This window comes from Hemitrygon akajei, chromosome 14, assembly GCF_048418815.1.
Source record: "Hemitrygon akajei chromosome 14, sHemAka1.3, whole genome shotgun sequence".
Taxonomy (NCBI): domain Eukaryota; kingdom Metazoa; phylum Chordata; class Chondrichthyes; order Myliobatiformes; family Dasyatidae; genus Hemitrygon; species Hemitrygon akajei.
Window position 1 is genome coordinate 63,781,141 of NC_133137.1, and position 15,040 is coordinate 63,796,180.

The window sequence follows — 15,040 nt, forward strand, 5'->3', positions numbered from 1 at the left end:
AATGTGAGAGCATCCTTCAGGATAGTGAAACAGTGGAAAACATTCAGCCCAGATGGGGCACCTGGCCAAGTACCAAGGTTGTAGAATACACCTCCTGGTGCTACTTGGACACGTCTTCAGTGGTGAACCCGGAGCCGTTGGATGTTTCGGGTCTTTACTCATCAGACACCCTCACCTGGGCGACCCAGCCGGGGATGATCAGCCCCCGATTTGTGTCCAAGTGGCGCACTAATCCACGGGACCCCCCTCCGGATCCACAGACACCGCGAGGCCTTTTCAGCAGCCTCCAGAATGTTCTTGGTGGCTCTTCTGCACTGCAGGCCTTTTTCTCCAAGGAGTTTAAGAGTCCGCTGTAATGAATGGCCAGGAAAGCTCTGGCTCCCAGCGAGCTCTCCAGCCATTGCTCCAGCATTCTGCAACAAGATCGGTGTATTTAGCCCTCTTGCGCTCGTTGGCCTCTTCAATCCGGTCTCCCAGGGGACAGTAAGTTTCAGCAGGACCACTTGCTTTGTAGACTCCGATATTAACACCATGTCCGGGTGGAGCGGAGTAGCTGCGATGATCTCTGGGAATTTGAGCTGCCTCCCTAGGTCGAGTTGGAGCTGCCAGTCTCATGCAGTGGCAAGATGCCCTCCCGAGGAGCTAGGCCGATGTTGAGCCTTCTCCCCCCGCTCTAATAAAGGTGATGGACTCTTTCGGAGCGTGCTGATTTTTGCTGTCTTGAATCGCTGTGCTGATTGCGTCTGACCGAGACCATAGGATTTGGTCATGGCGCCAGCGATATCGCTCTTCCCCCAACACCTTCGGACAGCAGCTAAGGACATGCTCCAAAGTGCCCCTCTTCTAGCACAATTGGCATGCTGGAGTGTTTGCCATGCCTCACTTGTGCAGGTTGGCCGGGCTTGGGAGAACATCATAGACTGATTGGATGAGAAACTTGATGTGCAATGGTTGGGCTCTCCAGAGCTCTGTCCAGGTGAGCTTGCGAGGTTCTGCATGCTCCCATCTAGTCCAGGCACCCTGTTTGTACATGCTGACCATCTTACTGCATGGATCTTCCTCCATTTCTGCTCGTATCTCGTCCTGAACCAGTTGACGCTTCTCCTTTCTGCGGGTTTTGTCGTAGGGTGGTTTAGAAAACCAACCCAGTCCTGCCCGCCCCACCGTCACAGTGCCTACCAAAATGTTGTGCCGCAGCCCTGCCTCTGCTCTGTTGCCAGCTTCCTGTCCCTGCCACTTCCTTCCGGTCTTTACGCGGATCCCTGCCGAAGCAACTTTAACATCAGAGGAGTCTTGGTACATCATAACCTCCCTGGCTCGAGTGACTTTGAACTCCTCTGATAGGCCACTGATGGGGAGCTGCAACTTGGTGGAATGCCCATACAGGGCAATGCTTCTTAACGTCCGGGGGAGCCCAACCACCTCCAGAGAAACTGACTGATGGTCTTCTCTAGAGCCTCCACTGTTGGCATTGGCACCCCGTAGACTAGAAGGGGACAGAGTAGCCTTGGCAAGACTCCATATTGGTACATCCAGGCTTTGAATTTTCCTGGAAGCCCCGATTTGTCAATCGCAGTGAGCCAGGTTATCAAGTCGCTCCTGGTTTGTTGAACTGCAGCTGTGTCCTTCAGGGAACTGTCAAAGGTCTTGCCAAGGCTCTTGACTGGTTTTTCTATCACCATTGGAATCTGGATCCTGCCCAGAGTAAAGCGAAACTGGTTGGCCACTCTTCCCTTCGTCAGGACCAGAGACCTGGACTTGGCTGGTTTAAAGCTCACCCTTGCCCATGAGATGAGCCATTCTAGCCCTTGAAGGAGCCATCTGCACCCAGGGGCGGATGTTGCCATCACCGTCAGGTTGTCCATGAATGCTCTTATGGGGGCTGCTGAGTGCCAGATCTGGACATGGGGCCTCTACCTTCCACCTCCACTGACTTGACAGTCATGTTCATGGCTAATGAGAAGAGTGACCCTGAGATTGTGCAGCCAGTGATTATGCCCTTCTCCAGCCGATGCCAGGCGGATGTTCATGACCCTGAGGAGACTCTCAACCTGAAGTTGCTTTAATAGTCCAGAATGAGGTTTCAGATCATCTCTGGAACATGGTGTCTTGTCAGTGCTATTTCAATGAGCTTGTGTGGGATGGATCCATAGGCATTAGTTAGGTCTAGCCAGAGTGCAGCAAGATCTCCTCTGTTTTCCCTTGCCTCCCGGATGAGCTGGGTCACCACTCCTGTGTGCTCTAGGTAGCCAGGTACTCCTGGGACTCCCCCCTTCTGTACTGAGATGTCTATGTATCCATTCTTCAAGAAGAACTCAGTTAAACGTTGGGCCACAATCTTAAAGAAGATCTTCCCTTCAACGCTGAGCAGTGAGATGATATGAAACTGCTCAATTTTGCTTGAATCCTCTTCTTTTGGTATCCAGTCACCCTCCTCTTGCCTCCACTGAGCAGCGACCTTTCCTCTCCACCAGATCACCTTTAAGATCTTCCAGAGTCGCACAAGGAGCCTTGGGCACTGCTTGTAGATCTTGTAAAAACCCTTGTTGATCAGCTGGCTGCAGTTCACTGATATCTTTAACCCCTTGCTTTAGCAGTCTGAGGTACCCATTTGCTTCAAGAACACTTCAATTAATCTGGTGCCTAAGCGGATTAACCTGCCTCAATAACTATCATCCAGAAGCACTCATGTCTAGTGATGAAGTTCTTTGAGAGACTGGTGAAGAAACACATCAACTCTTGCCTGAGAACTTAATTTGCCTTCCATCACAACAGGTCCACAGCAGATGTCATTCCTTCGGCTCTTCTCTCAACCTCGGAACAACTGAACAGCAAAGATACATATATCAGGATGCTCTTATCGACTACAGCTCAGCATTCAATACTATCGTCCCCTCAAAACGAATCAATCATCTTTAAGAACTTGGCCTCAATACCTCTTTGTACAATTGGAACCTCGATTTCCTCACTTGCAGATCCCAGTCGGTTTAGATTGACAACAACATCCCCTTCACATTTTTCCATCAGTACTGGTGATTCACAAGGCTTTATACTTATGACTATGAGGCTAAGCACAGCTCTTATGCCATATTTAAGTTTGCTGATGACACCACTGTCAATGGCCGAATCAAAGGAGGTGATAAATCAACTTGTAGGAGGGAGATTGAAAACTTGGCAGAGTGGCGCCACAATATCAACCTTTTACTCAATGTCAGCATGAATGAGGAACTGATTATTCACTTCAGGAGAAGGAAACCGGAGGTCCATGAGCAAGTCCTCATTGGGGGATCAAAGGTGGAGAGCATCAGCAACTTTAAATTCCTTGGTGTTGTCTTTACATAGGACCAGCATGTAAGTACAATTATGAAGAAAGCATAGCAGCACCTCTACATCCATAGAAATTTGCGAAGTTTCAGCATGACATCTAAAACTTTGACAAACTTTGATAGATGTGTGGCGGAGAGTATATTGGCTGGTTGGATTATGGCTCAATATTAACAGAAAGTCCTAAAACAGTGTTAGATAAGGCCCAGTCCATCTAGGGTAAAGCCTTCGCCACCACTCAGTATATCTACATAGAAAGCTGTCTCAGGAAGGCAGTCTCCATCATCAAGGGTCCCCAACACCCAGCCCATGTTCCCTTCTTGTTGCTTCCATCAGGAAAAAGGTACAGGAGCCTCAGGACCTACACTACCAGATTCAGGAACAGTTACTGCCCCTCGACCATCAGGCTCTTGAACCAGTGAGGATAATTTCATTCAACATTACTCGCTCCATCACTGAACTGCTCCCACAACCTATGGACGCATTTTGAAGGACTCTTCATCTCATGTTCTCGATAGTTATTGCTTATTTATTTATTTTTTTATTATTTTCTGGTTTGTATTTGCATAGTTTATTGTTCTTTGCATATTGGTTGTTTATCCATCCTGTTGGGTGCAATCTTTCATTGATTCCATTGTGTTTCTTGGACTTACCATGCATGCCTGAAAGAAAACGAATCTCAGGACTACTCTCGGAATGCTAACATATACAGTGCCTACAAGAAGCATTCACCCCCCCCCCCCCCCTGGAAGTTTTCATGTTTTATTGTTTTACAACATTGAATCACAGTGGATTTCATTTGGCATTTTTGACACAGCTCAACAGAAAAAGGTTCTTTTGTGTCAAAGTGAAAACAGATCTCTACAAAGTGATCTAAATTAATTACAAATATAAAACCAAAATAATTGATTGCATAAGTATTCACTCCCTTCAAGTCAGTATTTAGTGGATGTACCTTTGGCAGCAATTACAGCCTTGAGTCTATGTGAATAGGTCTCTATCAGCTTTACACATCCGGACACTGCAATATTTCTCCATTCTTCTTTAAAAACTGCTCAAGCTCTGTCATTTTCCATGGGGATTATGAGTGAATAGCCTTTTCAAGTCCAGCCACAGATTCTCAATTGGATGGAGGACTCTGACTTGGCCACTCCAGGGCATTAACTTTGTTGTTTTAAAACCATTCCTGTGTGGCTTTGGCTTAATGCTTGGGGTCATTGTCTTGCTGGAAAACAAACCTTCTCCCAAGTTGCAGTTCTCTTGCAGATTGCATCAGGTTTACCTCCAGGATTCCCCTGTATTTTGCTGCATTCATTTTACCCTGAACTTTCACAAGCCTTCCAGGGCTCGCTGCAGTGAAACATCCTCACAGCATGACCACTATGCTTCATGGTAGAGATGTGTGTTTTTGATGGTGTGTGGTGTTTGGCTTATGCCAATCACAGCATTCAGTCTGATGGCCAAAGAGCTTGATTTTGGCTTTGTCAGACCATAGAACCTTCTTCCCGCTGACTTCAGAGTCTCCCACATACCTTCTGGAAAACTGTATCTAAGATTTCATATGCGATTTTTCCAACCATGGCTTTCTCTTAGCCACTCTCCCATAAAGCTGTGAATAGTGAAGCACCCGGGCAACAGTTGTTGTATGCGCAGTCTCTCCCATCTCAGCCACCGAACCAAGTAACTCCTCCAGAGTTGTCATAGGTATCTTAGTGCCTTTCTTACATGGTCACTCCGTTTTTGAGGATGGCCTGATCTAGGCAGATTTACAGCTGTGCCATATTCTTTCCATTTCTTGATGATTGATGTAACTGTACTCCAAGGGATATTCAGTGACTTGGAAATTTTCTTGTGTCCATCTCCTGATTTGTGCTTTTCAATAACCCTTTCATGGAGTTGCTCGGAGTGTTCTTTTGGTGTATTTTTTGCCAGGATACTGACTCACCAGCAGTTGGACCGTCCAGATACAGGTGTTTTTTTACTACAATCAATTGAAACGCCTTGACTGCTCACTGGTCTCCGAAAACAGATCTCCATTTAACTGAGTATGTGACTTCTAAAACCAATTGGCTGCATAACTGATGATTTGGTGTGTCATATTAAAGGGGGGGGGGGTGAATACTTACCCAATAAATTATTCCGTGTTTTTTTAATTTTTAATTCACTTAGGTCAATTTGTAGGGATCTACTTTCACTTTGACACAAAAGTGTCTTTCTCTGTTGATCAGTGTCAAACTTAAATCAATGTTGTAAAACAATAAAACATGAAAACTTCCGGGGAGGGGGGTGGGGGTGAATACATTTTAGAGGCTCTGTATATATATATATGTACTTTGATAATAAATTCACTTTGAACTTTTACCTTTGAACTATGCAAACTTATCAGAAATTAGAAGCATTGTCTGTGGTGGCATTCACCTGCTAATTCCAGGAGTGATCTTTGATATGTTAACATCAAAGAATTTAAATTTACTGTGTTACGAAAACCCCGTAACCAGGTAACTTACCAGCAAAGATAGATGGATCAGCTGAGTCTGATGCTACTATTTTCAAACGTTTTATTCAAAAAGGGGCACAAACGTAAGGTTAATACAAAACATTCAGATCATATACGTCGTCAATACTCAATCTAAAACACCGGTGTAATAATAATTAATCAGAAATAAGCTCTATAGTTGTCTAGGGGTAATACTGAGTCCAATTGAATATTAAAGTCACTTAGAAATCTGCAGTCTTTTCCGTTTGGGAACCGCTGGCATTTCACGTGTTGGAGAGAGAGAGGACTGGTGAAAGAAAAACACTTGCCCGTTGTCTTTGCGAAACAATTCCCTGGAATCAGTTGTTAGCTAAAAGCGATTTTCCTTTGGCTTCAGCCACAGATTCCCGATCCGGAATCTGACGCACGTGGCCTCCTAAAAAAAAATGGCTTCCCGCTCCCACGGGAATCGGTATCATGCTTCCTTGGTGTCTCCTTGGTGCGTCTGAGGGTCCTCCCCTCAGACCCGCCTTTATACTTCTTCACGGGGTCGCAGGTGTCAATCAAGTTGCAGGTAATGCGATCTCTCTCTCAACCAGCCCACTTTGCCCGAGGGCTTTTCAGGTGGTCTCCATGAGACAATAGTCAAAGTCACTTTTTATTCTGCATCTTGGAAGAACGTGGTCTTTCGCACGTCTCTCTCTCGGGTCAGTTGACCCCCCCCCCTTAACTAGAGTTCTTGCGATTTTCACAAAGGAGGGGGCCAACGGCATAACAACTGACCCTCTCCATCTCCTATCCCCCAATATGGATTGGCCTCCAGACCTCCAGTTTCTTCCTCCTGTAGCTGATAATCAGCTCTTTGGTATTGCTGATGTTGTTTGAGAGATTGTTGTGGCACCATTCAATGAGATTTTCAGTCTTCCTCCTATATGCCATTTCATTATCACCACTATCAACACCCAGTATGAACTCCACTACTATCAGCTTTCCAATCATGAAAGTACTCCTCAACCATCAGCATTTGCCTTCTGCTACTAACCTAACTTTGGATCTCTGGGACCTTGTGGCCTTTTGCTTTTCTGAGCTTGTGTCACGTAACCTGTGACACTTTGCTAAAACCCACAGAGACAAGGAAGAAATACCTATATTTATGTAGAACTTAATGCATCCCTTTCCAGAAATCCATCATCAGTTTAACAAGGAAAGGCGTACCTTTAAAGTGCAATCTTTTGAAGACTACAGTAAATACGGTATCCATTTTGCAAATAGAAAATGTCTCCAAACAGCAATGTGATAATGACCAAAAAACTTACATTGATAATGTTCACTCAGAGTATTAACCAGTTTTCTGAGGCTGACCTCAGCAATGAAGAAGAATCTTCAGCCTGAAACATCAACTGTTTGTTCATTCCCATGGATGCTGCCTGACCTGGTGAGTTCCTGGTGTGTTGCTTTGGATATCCAGCATTGCAGAATTTCTCATGTTTCAGGTTGTCCTCTGCTGCTTTTTCTCTGAGTGATGCATTGGGGTCCTTTAAGTCAGCCAGGAAAGCAAATAAGGCCACAATTCAAACATATGAGTGAATGCACCTCTCACAGTGGTGAAAGCCAGTATTGTGTCCTGGATTGTGCCCGGAATCTTAAAAAGCGATAAATTAGGTCAAGAATATCACAAATAGAGACTAAACTGACAGAAAAATATGTTCCGTTCTTCAATCTTCCCTCTTGCCTCCTCAAACAAAATCAAAGTTATATTGTCCTAAAATATGCAACATGACAATGAAATATTGAGCAGCTCTTTCAAAGACAGTATCAGATAGAAGAATTAAGCCCCATGAAACCTCTATATCCCATGGTCCTGTTGAAGCACAGAGAGTCTCAACCATTATGTGTGTCTTAACCATAGTACTAAAATAATGTGGTCATTATTTTATTGGAGATGCTGGGACCTTGTTCCATGCAAATTGGCCATTATATTTCTTATATTGCAACAGAGACTGTGCCAGAGTATTGGCTGGCTATAAAACTGAGATGCTTTGAGGTCATGAAAACCACTATATAAATACACGTCTTACAAATCAAGTTGTTAAATCACATGGAAAAGCACAAGATGGAGATAAACAGATCATTAAAACAAGAATGCTAGATGATGAAGCCATAAAGGATATTGCTGAAATACATGCACACAATGTTGAACATGCCAATGTGACAGGAGGAAAACGTATCTACACCATGTGTGGCTAGAATAGAGAATACAATACTGGGGAGTAATGAAGGAGAAATTCAGCAGGAGCTGGATTGTTACTGAAATGAAAAATAAAATTGAAGAGTTATGGGGAGAGAGCAGTGGAGTGGAACATTTGAAATGGTCAAGGATGGATTCCACAGAATGAACTGCCTCGATCTTTTCCACTTTGGTATTTTGTGTTCAGCTGAGGATGCACCATTACAGAAGAGATGTAAACCGAATGGCAAGGATGCAAAATAGATTGGAGTGTTATCAAGATGAAAAATTTTCCTCAAGGTAACTACAGTTCACTTGATAGAAGTTTTCAATGTCGTTCATGATAATAGTCAGATAACAGAGAACAACATCGAGAGCGTGGGAATTGAGATTATACAAAGTGGAGTTAATCTTGATACAGGAGTTCATTTTACAGTTCTTTTGATTTTTATTTAAATTGAGTTTTAGTAAATGGCTCAAGTAAAAGCAAACACCCATATAGAATTGGGTTGAATGACAGGCTTCTGCATTAACTTTTTTTTTTACAATTTTCTCAATATAGTAATAGCTTTGCCCTTCTCCAGCTTGGATATTCCCTCTGAATTCCAAAGGGATTGCAGAGAGGCCATCTGCTTGGTTCCAAAGCAGGTATGGTGGTGGCAGTATACCACTTAGGGGTTCCAGATGGTCATCAATTCTGGGGCTCATTTGCAGTTTCATTGAGTGATTTGCTGGAGCTAAATGGCCAGTTTTCTGTGGTTCATCTGTGGAAGATCTGCTGGCCATTGTTTGTGGATTGGAAATAGATGCTGAGCAGCAGAGTGGCCAACAATAACCCAATATAAGTCTGGAAAAAATAGAGAGCATTATTTTGTAAGGCTTCAGGCGACTCCATGAAAGGTTAATTTCGGACCTTTCACGAAGAACATTAGAACATAAAAAATCCCAGCAGGAGTAGGCCAGGCAGCCCTTCCAACCGGTGCGGCCATTCATTAAGAGCATGGTTGGTCTCTACCATTTTCCTGCACTGTCCCCACATCCCTCGATTCCCTTAATGTCCAGAAAAAACTGTTGATAGTGATTTAAATGATCACAATGATTGAGCTTCCACAGTCACCACAGCACCCTCTTCCCCACCCGATTGAGAATTTCAAGGTTCACTACCCTCTGAGTGAAGAAATTTCTCTTCACCTCAGTTCTAGATAGCCTGTTCCTTCTGAAAATGTACCCAGGTCCCAGATTCCCCAGCCTGAGGAAAAATTTACCCTGCATGTAGCCTGTCAGACAGTTTAAGTGTATATTTCTCATTCTTCTGCAACACAGAGTGCATCTTCAGTCTACTCAATGTCTCCTGAAATTCACCATCCAGAAAATATAAACTTACTTTTTGTGACACTTCCTTGATAGCAACTGCATCCTTTATGAAGTCATACAGCACATATAACAGACCCTTTGGACCAACTGGTTCATGCTGTTGAAGATTCCAATCCAAGGTACCCCTTTGGCTCGTATTTGGTCCATATCTCTCCAATCTTTTCCTATCACTCAGGTAAGAACAAACTGCAGACTATACCCCAGATGCAGTTTCACCAAGGTGCCACACTATCACAAAAGGGCTTCTTTATTCATGCTTTCCACCAGGAGGAGGTACCTGTGGTCCCTTTCCCAGTCACTTCCACAACTCTGGGGATCTCTCTCTCCTGCCTTCAATGGACTGGTCTGCACTTTATCCTCTGCCGGCTCCACACTTTCAATCGCTGGCTCTTCGACTTTCTCAGGTCTTGCAAGGATCGGAAGATCACCCGGCTACCGACCACAGAATCAGCCGTCTCCAATGCTGGCAGGTATGGATGTCCCCAGATCGTGACACCTGCTGCCTTGACCAACAGCATTTCCAGGCCGGCTCTTCACACACTGCCACTGGAACACCCCCAACCCCGTCTCCCCTTCCCCCAGCCCACTCTGCAGTCCCACCGCCAGCTTTTGGGCCCTTGGACAATCCAGCCTCTCACCCCACTTTCCCTGAACACCCCAACCCTCCCTTCTCCTCTGACACCACCAACCGCCTATTCCCCTCCAATCCCAGCTCTCATCTGTGCCGGGTCTTCAATATTCCCTTTGACCTTCCCCTCTCTGAGGCAGTCCTCAGTAGGGACTTCAACTTTGTCACCCTGCGCCCACACCTCAGTGAGTTCCGCACCCACCATGATGCTGAGCATTTCTTCTGCCACCTCCATCTCTGGGCTTACTTCTTTGGCAAGGACTCCCCACCCCGAACTGATGACCCCCCCCCCCCCTTCTCCTGTCTTCAACCTCCCTCTTCTTTCCTGGACACCCCGCTCTGGTTTTCTGCCTGCTCCGCACTAATTCTAACCTCACCATCAAACCTGCAGATAAAGGGATGCTGTAGTAGCCTGGCAGACTGATCTCTACCTTGCTGAGGCCCAGTGACAACTCTCAGACACCTCCTCTTACTTACCCCTCAAACAGGACCCCACTAAGGAGCACCAGACCATTGTCTCCCACACCATCACCAACTTTATTGACTCTGGAGATCTTCCGTCCACCGCCACCAACTTCATAGTTCCTGCACACCACACCTTCCATTTCCTCCTCCTCCCCAAGATCCACAAACCTGCCTGTCCAGGTTCACCCATTATTTCAGCTTGTTCCTACCTCACTGAATTCATATCTGCATATCTTGGCTCAACTTTATCCCCCCAGTTCAGTCCCTTCCTACCTACATCCATGACACTTCACACACTCCTGATCTTTTCAATGATTTCAAGTTCCCTGGCCCTAAGCATCTTATTTTCACCATGGATGTTCAGTACCTATACACCTCCATCCCCAACCAGGAAGGTCTCAAAGCTCTTCTGTTCTTTCTGGACACCAGACCCAACCAGTTCCCCTCCACCACCATTCTCCTCCGTCTAGCGGAACTTGTCCTCACTCTCAATAATATCCCCTTTGGCTCCTCCCACTTCCTTCAAACAAAAGGTGTAGCCATGGGCACCCGCATGGGTCCCAGATATGCCTGCCTGATTGTCAGCTATGTGGAACAGTCTGAGTTCCAAGCCTGCGCTGGTGTCACTTCCTGTGCTGCATCGACGACTGCATTGGTACTGCTTCCTGCACCCATGCCAAGCTAACTGACTTCAACTTCACATCCAACTTCCACCCTGCCCTAAAACTTACCTGGTCCATTTCTGACACTCCCTCCCCTTACTCAATCTCTCTATCTCTGGAGGCAGTTTACCCCCTGATGTCCATTACAAACCCACTGACTCTCACAGCTACCTGGACTATACCTCATCCCAACCTGTTACTTCTAAAAATGCTATCCCCTTCTCTCAATTCCTCTGTCTCCGCCGCATCTGCTCTCACAATGAGGTTTCTCATTGCAGAACGAAGGAGATGTCCTCCTTCTTCAAATAAAGGGGCTTCCCTTCCTCCGCCATCAGCACTGCTCTCAACCACATCTCTTCCATTTTGCGCCCATCTGCCCTCACCCCATCCTCCCACCACACCACCAGGGAGAGGAATCCACTTGTCCTCACCTACCACCAGCCTTCGCATCCAGCACAGAGTTCACCATAACTTCTGCCATCTCCAACGGGATCCCACCACCAAGCACATCTTTCCCTCCCTGCCCCCCACCACTTTCTGCAGGGATTGCTTCCTATGCTACTCCCTTATCCATTCGTCCCTCCCCACCGATCTCCCTCCTGGCATTCATCCTTGAAAGCAGAACAATTGTTACACTTGCCCCTACACCTCCTCCCTCACTACCATTCAGGGCCCCAAACAGTCTTTCCAGGTGAGGCAACACTTCATCTGTGAGTCTGTTGGGATCATCTACTGTATCCAGTGCTCCCGGTGTAGCCTCTTGTATATCGGTGAGACCCAGCGTAGATTGGGAGACTGCTTCGCCAAGCAGCTGTGCTCCATCCACCAGAAAAAGCGGGATCTCCCAGTAGCCACCCATTTATTTCCACTTCCCATTGCCACTCTGACATGTTCATCCATGGCCTCCTCTACTGTTGCAATGAGGCCACACTCAGGTTGGAGGAGCAACATGTTATATTCCATCTGGGTTGCCTCCAACCTGATGGCTTGAACATCAATTTCTCAAACTTCCAGTAATGCCCCCCTTCCTTTCTCTATTCCCCATCCCCTTTTCCCTCTCTCACCTTAACTCCTTGACTGCCCATCACCTCCCTCTGGTGCTCCTCCCCCTTTTACTTTCTTCCATGGCCTTCTGTCCTCTACTAGATTTCCCCTTTTCCAGCCCTGTATCTCTTTCACCAATTTCCCAGCTCTTTACTGCACCCCTCCCCCTCCTGGTTTCACACATCACCATGTGTTTCTTCCTCCCCTCTCCCCTACCTTCTAAATCCAACTCCTCACTTACTTTTTTCTAGTCCTGCTGAAAGGTTTCAGCCTGAAATGTCAACAATACCCTTTTCCATAGATGCTGCCAGGCCTGTTGAGTTTCTCCGGCATTGTGTGTGTTGCTTGGATTTCCAGCATCTGCGGATTTTCTCTTGTTCTTTATTCCTGTATTCAAATCCACTTGTATTGAAAGTTAAAATGTTTACACATCTAATCACTTGCTGCACCCCACCCCCATGTTGGCCTTCAGCAACTTATTTACAAGCATGCCTCATCCTTTTAAACATCAATGCTACCCAGCTCCCAACATTTAACAAGTGCTCTGCTTTACAGTTTCATGCAATTTGTTTGGCAACAAATTCCATCTGGCATGTGCTCACCTACTCCCTCAGATCATCCATGTAGTCCTGAAACTTCTTTACAAGCTCCTCCATACACACAATCCCATATAGCTTATCATAGAAACAAACTTGAAAATATACATTTCGTCCCTTCAGCCAGTTTGCTGATAGAGATGATGAAAAGCTGGAACCTGAGCACTGACCTCTCTTGTACCCTACCTGGCAACTTAATACACTTCATTGGTTCTCCTTTGTTCTTTGTGTTCAGTCAATAGCCAATTTCCAAACCATAATACCGTCAGTTCCGAATGTCCAAACCTCATTAATCAACTTTCCTGTTCAAGATCCCATTCAATGTTGTTCAAAAATCTAAATATCCTACATCCACTTTTCCACAATGCACACCCCCAGCCCTTGCCATTTATTCTGTTCCTCACATTTCCAAGATGCTGCTGTAAATTCCAGCATTTTCCCAACCATTGACTTCAGACTATCAAGTTAGTCTTTCAGTATTTTCTCTTCCTGTCCTTTCTTAAACTGTGAACTTACCTTTGCGATTCTGAGATCTACAGGAAGAATTCCAGAATCTGAAGGTAACCAGGGCATGCATAGATTCACATAATCGTACAGCGACAGAAATAGGCTCTTTGTCCAGGAAGACCACGGTGCTCCCATTTGCCTACATTGGCCCTGTATACCACTAAACTTTCCTACCCAAGTACCAATCTAAGTTACTTATATCGTTGTTCCTCTTCACGCCTTGTGGCACATCAGGCGGCATTTTTGCCATTTCCGTAGCATTTGTCCGCTGTTTATGATTTGCTAGCTCGATGCTCAACCCTGAACGGATGGAAAGCATGCAATGAGCTGGCCAGATTCGAACTCAGGACCATTCGCCTTGAAGTCTGGTGCTGATGCCACTACTCCACTAGTCAGCATAAGTGACTTTTAAATATTATAATTATATCTGCCTCTCTCACATGCTCTGGCAACTCATAGCAAATAATTGCCACCATCTGTTTTAAAACCTATCCTCCAGATCGCATTTAAATTGCTCACCCCTTACCTTATATCTACGCCCTCTGATTCTAGCTTCCCATGGTGTGAAAAAAACTTTGAATGTATTATATATGATCTTTATAATTTTATAAACCTCTACAAAGTCATTCTCAGCCTCCTCCATTCCAATGAGAGTAAACCAATTTATCCAATCTTTCTATACAAGGCCTTGGCACAAGGGGACAGGAGACTGGACCCAAGTGCAGGACACAGGCACTGAAGTACTAGGGGCAGGACAGGAATAACTAAAGGATAGAACCAGATGGGGAGACCAGGGCATGCAAAAGAGACAGGGCATGCTAGGTAATCCTGGGGCTGAGAGACAGTCCGTGGCTAGGCTGGATCCCAGAGTCCCCTGGGCAGCTGCATAACTCCTGGGCAGGGCTGCCTCCCAGGCAGGAACACAGAGGCCCAGGCAAACAACAGAACACCTGGGCAGGTGCAGGCACAACCCATAGGGAGCAAGGGGTAGGAAGGGGCAGAGACCTCAGGGTGGGCCACATATTCCTGGGCAGGGCCACTTCCCAGGCAGGAACACAGAGGCCCAGGCAAGACACAGGACACCTGGGCAGGTAGCAAACACAACCCATTTGATGCACCATCAATAACTCACGCTGAGACTTAGGAAGCGAGCTATCGGCTTTTATTGACTGGAAGAATAAACAGCACTACATCCTGGGGAAAATGAGAGAGAGCAGCAGCCCACAGTCGCCTTTATACAGGGGTCTGTGGGAGGAGCCACAGGAGCAGTCAGCAGGGTCTGTGAGAGGAGCCACAGGAGCAGTCAGACAGGTATATCTAATTCACCACACCATCAGAGGTGAGGGGTAGGAAGGGGACAAAGTCCCCCCACCAGGCAACAGCAGTCCAGCCTGCTACCCAACAGAGGCAAGGGATCAGGAGGGAACTTGGTCCAGGGTGACTCCAAGGCTGACTCACAGAAGTTGGGGATGAAGCCATGGGCCCTCCAAGCCAGGACAACCAGAACAAACAGAGCTAATCGGAGAAAACACCTCAGAACATGGCAAACCAGCACACACACACCACTATGCTCTCTCTCTCTCCGTCTTGTTTTACGGCGGTTGGCACCCAGCTTAATGGTGCATTACCGCCACCTTCTGCTCCTGAGTATGCGATGGACTCACATTCTAAATCCCTTCACCCAATCACACACATACACATACCCTAACCTACACTTTATCCTCCCCATCCTAGTAC

The 15,040-nt window shown here is 46.2% G+C and overlaps 1 pseudogene; it reads right to left on the bottom strand.

Moving 5' to 3' along the window:
- Positions 1-161: 161 nt before the first annotated feature.
- Positions 162-13,553, bottom strand: LOC140738190 (uncharacterized; annotated as a pseudogene).
- Positions 13,554-15,040: the final 1,487 nt, after the last annotated feature.